This window comes from Entelurus aequoreus, linkage group LG02 (assembly GCF_033978785.1).
Source record: "Entelurus aequoreus isolate RoL-2023_Sb linkage group LG02, RoL_Eaeq_v1.1, whole genome shotgun sequence".
Taxonomy (NCBI): Eukaryota; Metazoa; Chordata; class Actinopteri; order Syngnathiformes; family Syngnathidae; genus Entelurus; species Entelurus aequoreus.
Window position 1 is genome coordinate 98,265,705 of NC_084732.1, and position 13,009 is coordinate 98,278,713.

The following is a 13,009-nucleotide window of genomic DNA, read 5'->3' on the forward strand; positions in this document are numbered from 1 at the left end:
AGTGAGTGCCATAGTGGTTGGTGTCAGTTTATTTGCATACAACAACAATGTAATGCATCACATGTTGTTTCATATGGGTGCCGAATGTCAGACTATTTTAGCAGATATATTTCTCATTTTCATCACCTTTAAGTTCATATTAAATGTTGACTCTAAATATCACATCTAAATGTTTACTCTAAATCAGGGGTCACCAACGCGGTGCCCGCGGGCACCAGGTAGCCCGTAAGGACCAGGGGCCGTACTTATCAAGCTTCTTAGAGTGCCAGTTTACACTTAAGTCCTGAGAATTTGCGAAATTTAGTCCTACTCTCAAACTTAAGAATAAAAGCTTTTTATCAACGTTCTTAAGTCTAAGAATCACTCCTACTCTCCACGTTATTTAAGAGACCTTCAGAGGTGTCTTAAGTGGTTAGGAGTTGCCAGCGGGGGATGGCACTGAAGCGAGAGAGACGTGCGCGAACGTTCAGGGAACGGAACAATGTTTCTTTGTTTTTTGATGACGAGCAGCTGATCAAACGGTATCGTTTAGACAGAGCGGGTATTGTTTTTGTCACAGATTTAATACTTTTTGATTCCATGTTGATTTCTGCATGTGTCTGCAGTGGGCTAGTATATATAGAGCCACCCACACCAGTTTCAAATTAGTTGCCTAATTAATGAATTGGAAAGAAAATGTTATGACAGTAGCGTATGTGTGTGGCCGTGAGGTGAGTGACGTCAGTGAGTGTGTGGGCGATAGAAGAGAGGGAGCGGTAGCGTGAGTGCCGGCGGGGACTAGTTTGTTTTGTATTATTTTGTTGTTTATTGTCAAAATATACACTCCCATTGTCCACTTAAATATTTCCAAGATATTTCTTTATTCTTAGACAACGGATTCCATTCCGTGATTGGTCATTTCTATGGACACAGAAATGACGTCACCTAAAATTCCATTTACGGCACATAGTAATGTCGTAATTCAGCTCTGAGTGTGACACTTAAGATTCAGTCCTACACTTCGCTGAAAGTGTGAGTAAGACGCTTGATAACTAACTTTTAAGTGCAGCTTTCAGCGAAGAATTTATTTACTCTTAAGTCAACTCTTAGCAGACTTCTTAGGAGTAATTCTGAGAAGCTTGATAAGTACGGCCCCAGATGAGTAGCCCGCTGGCCTGTTCTAAAAATAGCTCAAATAGCAGCACTTACCAGTGAGCCGCCTCTATTTTTTAAATTTTATTTATTTACTAGCAAGCTGGTCTCCCTTTGTTCGACATTTTTAATTCTCAAATAGAATTTGAAAATCCAAGAAAATATTTTAAAGACTTGGTCTTCACTTGTTTAAATAAATTCATTAATTTTTTTACTTCGTATAACTTTCAGAAAAACAATTTTAGAAAAAAATACAACCTTAAAAATGATTTTAGGATTTTTAAACATATATACCTTTTTACCTTTTAAATTCCTTCCTCTTCTTTCCTGACAATTTAAATCAATGTTCAAGTAAATTAATTTTTTTTAGTGTAAAGAATAATAAATACATTTTAATTTAATTCTTCATTTTAGCTTCTGTTTTTTCTACGAAGAATATTTGTGAAATATTTCTTCAAACTTATCATGGTTAAAATTCAAAGAAAATATTCTGGCAAATCTAGAAAATATGTAGAATCAAATTTAAATCTTATTTCAAAGTCTTTTGAATTTCTTTTAAAATTTTTGTTCTGGAAAATCTAGAAGAAAGAATGATTTGTCTTTGTTAGAAATATAGCTTGGTCCAATTTGTTATATATTCTAATAAAGTGTAAATTGGATTTTAACCTATTTAAAACATGTCATCAAAATTCTAAAATTAAGCTTAATCAGGAAAAATTACTAATGATGTTCTATAAATTCTTTTTTTAATTTTTTCAAAAAGATTCAAATTAGCTAGTTTTTCTCTTCTTTTTTTCGGTTGAAATTTGAATTTTAAAGAGTCAAAATTGAAGATAAACTATGTTTCAAAATTTAATTGTCATTTTTTTTCGTGTTTTCTCCTCTTTTAAACCGTTCAATTAAGTGTAAATATCATTAATTATTAATAATAACATAGAGTTAAAGGTAAATTGAGAAAATTGTCTATTTCTGGCAATTTATTTAAGTGCGTATCAAACTGGTAGCCCTTCGCATTAATCAGTACCCAAGAAGTAGCTCTTGGTTTCAAAAAGGTTGGTGACCCCTGCTCTAAATATATAGATTTTCATTTGAGATTAAATGTCGACATTAAATATTATATTTAAAATGTTACATCTAAACCTAAATCTTAAATATAAACCTTTATGTTTTTAACTCACTTTTCTAAGATTTCGCTAATTTTTGTCACATTTAGGTTTATATTAAATGTTGACTGTAAATATTTGATCTAAATGTGGAATCTAAACCTAAATCTTGAATATAAATCTGTATGATTTTAGCTCGTTTTTTTCAGATTTAGCTAATTTTCATCACATTTAAGTTTAAGTTAAATGTTGACTCTAAATATAATACATCTAAATGTTGAATCTGAACATATAGATTTTTATTTAAATTTAAATGTTGACATTAAATATATCTAAATGTTAAATCTAAACCTAAATCTTAAATATAAACATTTGTGTTTTTAACTCACTTTTCTCAGATTTAGTTAATTTTCATCACATTTAAGTTCAAATTAAATGTTGACTCTAAATATCACATCTAAATGTTTACTCTAAATATATACATTTTCATTTGAGATTAAATGTCGACATTAAATATTTTATCTAAAATGTTACATCTAAACCTAAATCTTAAATATAAACCTTTATGTTTTTAACTCACTTTTCTAAGATTTCGCTAATTTTCGTCACATTTAGGTTTATATTAAATGTTGACTGCAAATATTTTATCTAAATGTGGAATCTAAACCTAAATCTTGAATACAAATCTGTATGATTTTAGCTCGCTTTTTTTCAGATTTAGCTCATTTTCATCACATATAAGTTTAAGTTAAATGTTGACTCTAAATATAATACATCTAAATGTTGAATCTAAACATATAGATTTTTATTTAAATTTTAATTTTGACATTAAATATATCTAAATGTTAAACCTAAACCTAAATCTTAAATATAAATATTTATGTTTTTGACTCACTTTTCTCAGATTTAGTTAATTTTCATCACATTTAAGTTTAAATTAAATGTTGACTTTAAATATTATATCTAAATGTTGAATATACACATATAAATGTGTATTTAAGGTTAAATGTTGACGTTAAGTATTATAGATAAAAGTTAAATCTACACCTAAATCTTAAATATAAACCCATATGTTTTTGTGTGATAAAAATTACCTAAATCTGAATTTAACTCAATTTTCTCAGATTCAACTTACTTTTCTCGGATTTAGCTCATTTGCATCACCTTTAAGTTTAAATTAAATGTTGACTTTAAATATTATATATAAATGTTGAATCTAAACATATACATTGTTATTTAAGTTTAAATGTTGACTGTAAATATCATATCTAAATGTTAAAACTAAATCTAAATCTTGAATATAAATCTATATGTTTTTAGATCACTTTTTTCAGATTTTGCTAATTTTCATCACATTTAAGTTTAAATTAAATGTTGACTCTAAATATATCTAAATGTTGAATCTAAACATATAGATTTTTATTCAAGGTTAAATGTCGACGTTAAGTATTATATCTAAATTTTAAAACTACACCTAAATCTTAAATATAAACCCGTATGTTTTTGTGTGATGAAAATTAGCTAAATCTGAATTTAACTCACTTTTCTCAGATTTAACTTATTTAACGGATTTAGGTCATTTACATCACCTTTAAGTTTAAATTAAATGTTGTCTTTAAATATTATATCTAAATGTTAAATCTAAAGCTAAATCTTAAATATAAACCTATATGTTTTTAACTCGCTTTTCTCAGATTTAGCTTTTGTCAGATTCAGCTAATTTTCATCACATTTAAATCAAAATTAAATGTTGACTCTAAACATTATGTATAATTGTTCAAACTAAACATGTAGATGTATATTACAAATTTAGGTTTAGATTCAACATTTAGATATATTTACAGTCAACATTTAATTTAAACTTAAATATGATGAAAATTTGCTAAATCTGAGAAAAGTGAGTTAAATTCAGATTTAACTCATTTTCATCACATGTAAATAAATAAGTAAATAACATTTTGACACTAAATATTATATATAAATGTTAAAGCTAAACCTAAATCTTAAATATAAATCTATGTTTAGATTTTCTCAAATTTAACTAACTTTTCCAGATTTAGCTGATTTTCATCCCATTTAAGTTAAATGTAATGTTGACTTTAAATATTATATCTAAATGTTAAATCTAAACCTAAATCTTAATACAAACCTTCATGTTTTTAACTCACTTTTCTCAGATTCAGCTAATTTTCATCACATTTAAGTTAAATTAAATGATATATAAATGTTAAGTCTGAACATATAGATTTATATTCAAGATGTAAGTTTAGATTCGACATTAGATATAATATTTACAGTCAACATTTAATTTAAACTTAAATGTGATGAAAATTAGCTAAATCTGAGAAAATTAATTTTCATCATATTTAATTTAAGTGCAAATTAAATGTTGACTCTAAATATTATATATACATGTTAAATCTAAACCTAAATCTTAAATATAAATCTATATGTTTAGATTTTCTGAGATTCAACTCACCTTTCTCAGATTCAGCTAATTGTCATCACCTTTAAGTTTAAATTAATAAATTAAAATTAAATTTTGACGCCAAATATTATATCTTGAAGTTAAATCTAAACATAAAGATTTGTATTTAAGATTAAATGTCGACATGAAATATTACATCTAAATGTTGAATCGAAACCTAAATCTTAAATGTAAACCTTTATGTTTTAAATCACTTTTCTCAGATTCAGTTCATTTTTATCACATTTAAATTTAAATTCTCCAGCACCCCCGAACGGGACAAGCGGTAGAAAATGGATGGATGGATGTATATTCAAGATTGAAGTTTAGATTCGACATTTACATATAGAGATGTCCGATAATATCGGTCGGCCGATAAATGCGTTAAAATGTAATATCGGAAATTATCGGTATCGGTTTTTTTTTATTATCAGTATCGTTTTTGTTTTTTTGTTTTTTTTATTAAATCCACATAAAAAACACAAGATACACTTACAATTAGTGCACCAACCCAAAAAACCTCCCTCCCCCATTTACACTCATTCACACAAAAGGGTTGTTTCTTTCTGTTATTAATATTCTGGTTCCTACATTATATATCAATATATATCAATACAGTCTGCAAGGGATACAGTCCGTAAGCACACATGATTGTGCGTGCTGCTGGTCCACTAATAATACTAACCTTTAACAGTTAATTTTACTAATTTTCATTAATTACTAGTTTTTATGTAACTGTTTTTATATTGTTTTACTTTTCTTTTTTATTCAAGAAAATGTTTTTAATTTATTTATCTTATTTTATTTGATTCATTTTTTTAAAAAGTACCTTATCTTCACCATACCTGGTTGTCCAAATTAGGCATACTAATGTGTTAATTCCACGACTGTATATATCGGTTGATATCGGTATCGGTTGATATCGGTATCGGTAATTAAAGAGTTGGACAATATCGGCATATCGGATATCGGCAAAAAGCCATTATCGGACATCCCTATTTACATATAATATTTACAGTCAACATGAAAATTTGCTAAATCTGAGAAAAACCGAGTTAAATTCAGATTTAGCTATTTTCCATCACATTTAAGTGTAAATTAAATGTCGACTGTAAACATTATATCTAAATGTTAAATCTAAACCTAAATATGCTCTCAAAATGGCGCTTCTGCTAATTTGTGTGGAGGCTGCTAGAGGGCGCTGTCACATAACCACAGAAGAAGAAGGAAAAAACATGGACATCTACTGGTGAAACTGAGAATAAAACCAAAAGAACTTGAGGCACACAATTTAAAATGTTTTTCAAAACATATTAATTTGCAATTAGGGTATCTTTGCACAGATTTGCCTGTTAGATAAAAAGATGAAACCGCCATATCAAATTTAGCCAGTGAACTGTTGGGAGAAGAATACTGACATCCTTGTGCGGAGTCGGCGTAAACATGCAATTCAATATCACTTTATAGAGTCCTAATTGGATTGGAGCTTGAATCCGAGTGTCTCCGGTGGGAAGAGGAGGACCACTCGGCTGGGGAGGACGTCATTAAGCGCAGAACTCGGCTAAATGCGTCTAATAAAATCACAGCAACCTCTGAGAGTGGATCAGCACCTTCACTGCTTGGACAGCGACGGTTTGAAGTCATCCTTTTGACCAGGGGTCCCCAAACTACGGCCCGCGGGCCGGATATGGCCCCCCAGCGTCCAAAATCCGGCCCGCGGGAAGTCCCAAGTTAATTAATTTTTTTATTTTTTTTATTTTTTATTTTTTTATTTTTTATTTTTTTTAAATTTGTCCTTACTAGTCCTTTTTCTACCGTCTCCTAGCCACTCAGACAAATCATATTGTCTAAAAATGCATTTTACCATCGATAACGTGACATGCAGCAAGTGCGATCTTTAAGTCAATAAGTGCGCGAGGAATATATATGTATGAATATATATATATATATATATATATATATATATATATATATATATATATATATATATATATATATATATATATATATATATATATATATATATATATATATATATATATATATATATATATATATATATATACACACACACATATAGACACATATACATATATACACATATATACACATATACATATATATATACATATATACACATATATACACATTTACATATATATACATATATACACATGTATATACATGGACATATACATAGACATATACATATATACACACACATATATACACATGTACATATACATATACATATATATACACACACACACACACACACACACACACATTTACATAGAATATATATCTATCTATATATTTACATAGAATATATATATATATATATATATATATATATATATATATATATATATATATATATATATATATATATATATATATATATATATATATATATATATATATATATATATATATATATATATATATATATATCTAGCAATGTTGTGTTATCCAAAGTTGATTCAATGTTTTTGAAAAAAATTAAAGGCCTACTGAAATGAATTTTTTTTTATTTAAACGGGGATAGCAGATCCATTCTATGTGTCATACTTGATCATTTCGCGATATTGCCATATTTTTGCTGAAAGGATTTAGTAGAGAACATCGACGATAAAGTTCGCAACTTTTGGTCGCTGATAAAAAAAGCCTTGCCTGTACCGGAAGTAGCGTGACGTCGCAGGTTGAAAGGCTCCTCACATTTCCCCATTGTTTACACCAGCAGCGAGAGAGATTCGGACCGAGAAAGCGACGATTACCCCATCAATTTGAGCGAGAATGAAAGATTTGTGGATGAGGAACGTAAGAGTGAAGGATTAGAGTGCAGTGCAGGACGTATCTTTTTTCGCTCTGACCGTAACTTAGGTACAAGGGTTCATTGGATTCCACACTTTGTCCTTTTTCTATTGTGGATCACGGATTTGTATTTGAAACCACCTCGGATACTATATACTCTTGAAAATGAGAGTCGAGAACACGACATTCACAGTGACTTTTATCTCCACGACAATACATCGGTGAAGCACTTTAGCTACGGAGCTAACGTGATAGCATCGTGCTTAAATGCAGATAGAAACAAAAGAAATAAGATCAACAATACTACTATCAGGAGACACCGAACCAAACACTGGACCTGTAACCACACGGTTAATGCTGTGCCGCCTGTCGAAGCCTAGCAATGCTGTTGCTAACAACGCCATTGAAGCTAACTTAGCTACGGGACCTCGTCAGAGCTATGATAAAAACATTAGCGCTCCACCTACGCCAGCCCTCATCTGCTCATCAACACCCGTGCTCACCTGCGTTCCAGCGATCGACGCCGCAACGAAGGACTTCACCCGATCATCGATGCGGTCGGCGGCTAGCGTCGGATAGCGCGTCTGCTATCCAACTTAAAGTCCTCCCGGTTGTGTTGCTGCAGCCAGCCGCTAATACACCGATCCCACCTACAGCTTTCTTCTTTGCAGTCTCCATTGTTCATTAAACAAATTGCAAAAGATTCACCAGCACAGATGTCCAGAATACTGTGGAATTTTGGGATGAAAACAGAGCTGTTTGTATTGGATTCAATGGTGTCCGAATACTTCCGTATCAACCATTGACGTCACGCGCATACGTCATCATACATAGACATTTTCAAGACGTAGGAAGTCAAGGTGAGGTCGGCGGCTAGCGCGGCTAGCGCGGCTAGCGCGGCTAGCGCTCCAACAAAGTCCACCTGGTTGTGTTGCTGTAGTCCGCTGCTAATACACTGATCACACCTACAACTGTCTTCTTTGCAGCCTTCGTTGTTCATTAAAAAAATTGCAAAAGATGTCCAGAATACTGTGGAATTATGAAATGAAAACAGAGCTTTTTGTATAGGATTCTACGGGGTACCATAACTTCCGTTACTCGGACTTCGTCACGCGCATACGTCATCATACCGCGATGTTTCAGCCGGATATTTCCCGGGAAGTTTTAAATGTCACTTTATAAGTTAACCCGGCCGTATTGGCATGTATTGTCATTGATATATAAACTATCAGACTGCGTGGTCGCTAGTAGTGGCTTTCAGTAGGCCTTTAAGCTTCAAAACAGAGAGTGGAAATATTGGTCCTGTCTTCTCATAATCATAGCAACGAACTGGAAGCGGAGGATTATTTTGTGTGGATCAAAATGAGCAAACGCGGCAAGCAGGGTGTTGTTGGTGCGGCACTAAAATGGCAATTCAAAAAGTCACATTCGTAATTACCATAAGTCAGGGTTCTGATGGTGTTGAACATGGAGTGTGTGCGCACACACTTCTAACTTCTTCAGGTTGCCGAGTGAAAAGTTGCACCTTTCTAAAAATAAAACTCCCCGAGGTATTTGTTTCGCCGTGATTGCTTTACATCGCAGAGTTCACAGGGACTTGTAGCAATCGGTATCAGAGACCCGCTTCAGCGTGTCTGCAGATGGCATAATGATGAATACATTAGTATAATGCGGCGAGGAGACATAAAGAGGGCGTTATTCTGTTTCAGCAGCCTGTGCTTCTGACCGAGCTTCAACGGGATTTCACCGTTGAATAGGCGACCTTTGGGAGTGACAGTTATCACCGCCACGCCACGTCAAACCTAACCTTTCACAGTATGTGCCACTTTGATAACACGCACACACACACATGTCCAAACCTATGAGGGGCTGTTAATGACATTATTCAGAATTACATCTCACACACACTACTGAAATCCTCTCACACACACTACTGAAATGTGTTTCTCTCATATACACTACTGAAATCCTCTCATACACACTAACGAAATGTTTTCCTCTCCTCCACACTACTGAAATCCTCTCACACACACTACTGAAATGTGTTTCTCTCATACACACTACTGAAATCCTCTCATACACACTAATGAAATGTGTTTCTCTAATATACACTACTGATATCCTATCATACACACAACTGATTTGTCTCTAATACACACTAGTTAAATCCTCTAATACACACTACTGAAATGTGTTTCTCTCATACACACTACTGAAATCCTCTCACACACACTACTGAAATGTGTTTCTCTCATACACACTACTGAAATCCTCTCACACACTACTGAAATGTGTTTCTCTCATATACACTACTGATATCCTCTCAAACACACAACTGATTTGTCTCTAATACACACTACTTAAATCCTCTTATTCACACTACTGAAATGTGTTTCTCTCCTACACACAACTGAAATCCTCTCATACACACTAATGAAAGGTTTTCCTCTCCTCCACACTACTGAAATCCTCTCACATACACTACTGAAACGTGTTTCTCTGATATACACTACTGATGTGTCTCTAATACACACTAGTTAAATCCTCTTATACACACTACTGAAATGTGTTTCTCTCATACACACTACTGAAATCCTCTCATACACACTAATAAAATGTTTTCCTCTCCTCCACACTACTGAAATCCTCTCACACACACTACTGAAATGTGTTTCTCTCATATACACTACTTATATCCTCTCATACACACTACTGATTTGTCTCTAATACACACTAGTTAAATCCTCTTATACACACTACTGAAATGTGTTTCTCTCATACACACTACTGAAATCCTCTCATACACACTAATGAAAAGTTTTCCTCTCCTCCACACTACTGAAATCCTCTCACACACACTACTGAAATGTGTTTCTCTCATATACACTACTGATATCCTCTCATACACACAACTGATTTGTCTCTAATACACACTAGTTAAATTCTCGTATACACACTACTGAAATGTGTTTCTCTCATACACACTACTGAAATCCTCTCATACACACTAATGAAATGTTTTCCTCTCCTCCACACTACTGAAATCCTCTCACACACACTACTGAAATGTGTTTCTCTCACATACACTACTGATATCCTCTCATGCACACAACTGATTTGTCTCTAATACGCACTAGTTAAATCCTCTTATACACACTACTGAAATGTGTTTCTCTCATACACACTACTGAAATCCTCTCATACACACTAATGAAATGTTTTCCTCTCCTCCACACGACTGAAATCCTCTCATACACACTAATGAAATGTGTTTCTCTCATACACACTACTGAAATCCTCTCATACACACTAATGAAATGTTTTCCTCTCCTCCACACGACTGAAATCCTCTCATACACACTAATGAAATGTGTTTCTCTCATACACACTACTGAAATCCTCTCATACACACTAATGAAATGTTTTCCTCTCCTCCACATGACTGAAATCCTCTCATACACACTACTGAAATGTGTTTCTCTCATACACACTACTGAAATGCTCTCACACACACTACTGAAATGTGTTTTTCTCATACACACTACTGAAATCCTCTCATACACACTAATGAAATGTTTTCCTCTCCTCCACACGACTGAAATCCTCTCATACACACTACTGAAGTGTGTTTCTCTCATACACACTACTGAAATCCTCTCATACACACTAATGAAATGTTTTCCTCTCCTCCACACAACTGAAATCCTCTCATAAACACTACCGAAATGTGTTTTTCTCATACACACTACTGAAATCCTCTCACACACACTACTGAAAATTGTGTTTCTCTCGTTCACACTACTGAAATTCTCTCATACAAACTAATGAAATGTTTTCCTCTCCTACACACGACTGAAATCCTCTCATACACACTACTGAAATGTGTTTCTCTCATGCACACTACTGAAATTTGTTTCTCTCATACACACTACTGAAATCCTCTCACACACACTACTGAAATGTGTTTCTCTCACACACACTACTGAAATCCACCTATACACACTGATGAAATGTTTTCCTCTCCTACACACAACTGAAATCCTCTCATACACACGACTGAAATCCTCTCATGCACACTACTGAAACGTTTTTCTCTCATACACACTACTGATATCCTCTCATACACACGACTGATTTGTCTCTCATACACACTAGTTAAATCCTCTCATACACACTACTGAAGTCCTCTCATGCACACTACTGAAATCCTCTCATACACACTACCGAAATGTTTTTCTCTCCTACACACGCTGAAATCGTCTCATACACACGACTGAAATCCTCTCATGCACACTACTGAAATCCTCTTATACACACTGCTGAAATGTTTTTATCTCATTCACACTACTGGAATCCTCTCATGCACACTACTGATTTGTTTCTCTCATACACTCTACTGAAATCCTTTCATGCACACTACTGAAATCCTCTCATACAAACTACTGAAATCCTCTCACACACACTACTCATTTGTTTCTCTCATGCACACTAGTGAAATCTTCTTATACACACTACTGATGTTTCTTCTTTTATACACACACTGGTAAAATCCTCTTACACACTACTGAAATCCTTTTATACACACTACTGAAATGTTTTTTCTCTCTCATACACACTACTGAAATCCTCTCTTACACACTACTGACATCCTCTGACACACACTACTCATTTGTTTCTCTCATGCACACTAGTGAAATCCTCCTTATACACACTACTGATTTTTCTTCTTTTATACACACACTAGTGAAATCCTCTCACACACTACTGAAATCCTGCTCTTAAACACTACTGAAAGGTTGTTCTCCCATTCACACCACTGAAATCTTCTCCTACACTATTAATTTTGTTTCTCTCATGCACACTAGTGAAATCCCTTCATACACACTACTGAAATATGTTTTCTCTCATACACTACTGAAATCTTCTCATACACACTATTGATATGTTGTTCTCTCATACACAACTGAAATCCTCTCATACACACTACTGATTTGTTTTAATCTCATACACTACTGAAATCCTCTCATGCACACTACTGATTTTTTTAAATCTCGTACACTAGTGAAAACTTCTCATGCACACTACTGAAATCCTTTCATACACACTACTTAAATCCTCTCATACACACGACTGAAATCCTCTCATGCACACTACTGAAACGTTTTTCTCTCATACACACTACTGATATCCTCTCATACACACGACTGATTTGTCTCTCATACACACTAGTTAAATCCTCTCATACGCACTACTGAAGTCCTCTCATGCACACTACTGATATCCTCTCATACACACTACCGAAATGTTTTTCTCTCCTACACACGGCTGAAATCGTCTCATACACATGACTGAAATCCTCTCATGCACACTACTGAAATCCTCTCATACACACTGCTGAAATGTTTGTTATATCATTCACACTACTGAAATCCTCTCATGCACACTACTGATTTGTTTCTCTCATACACTCTACTGAAATCCTTTCACGCACACT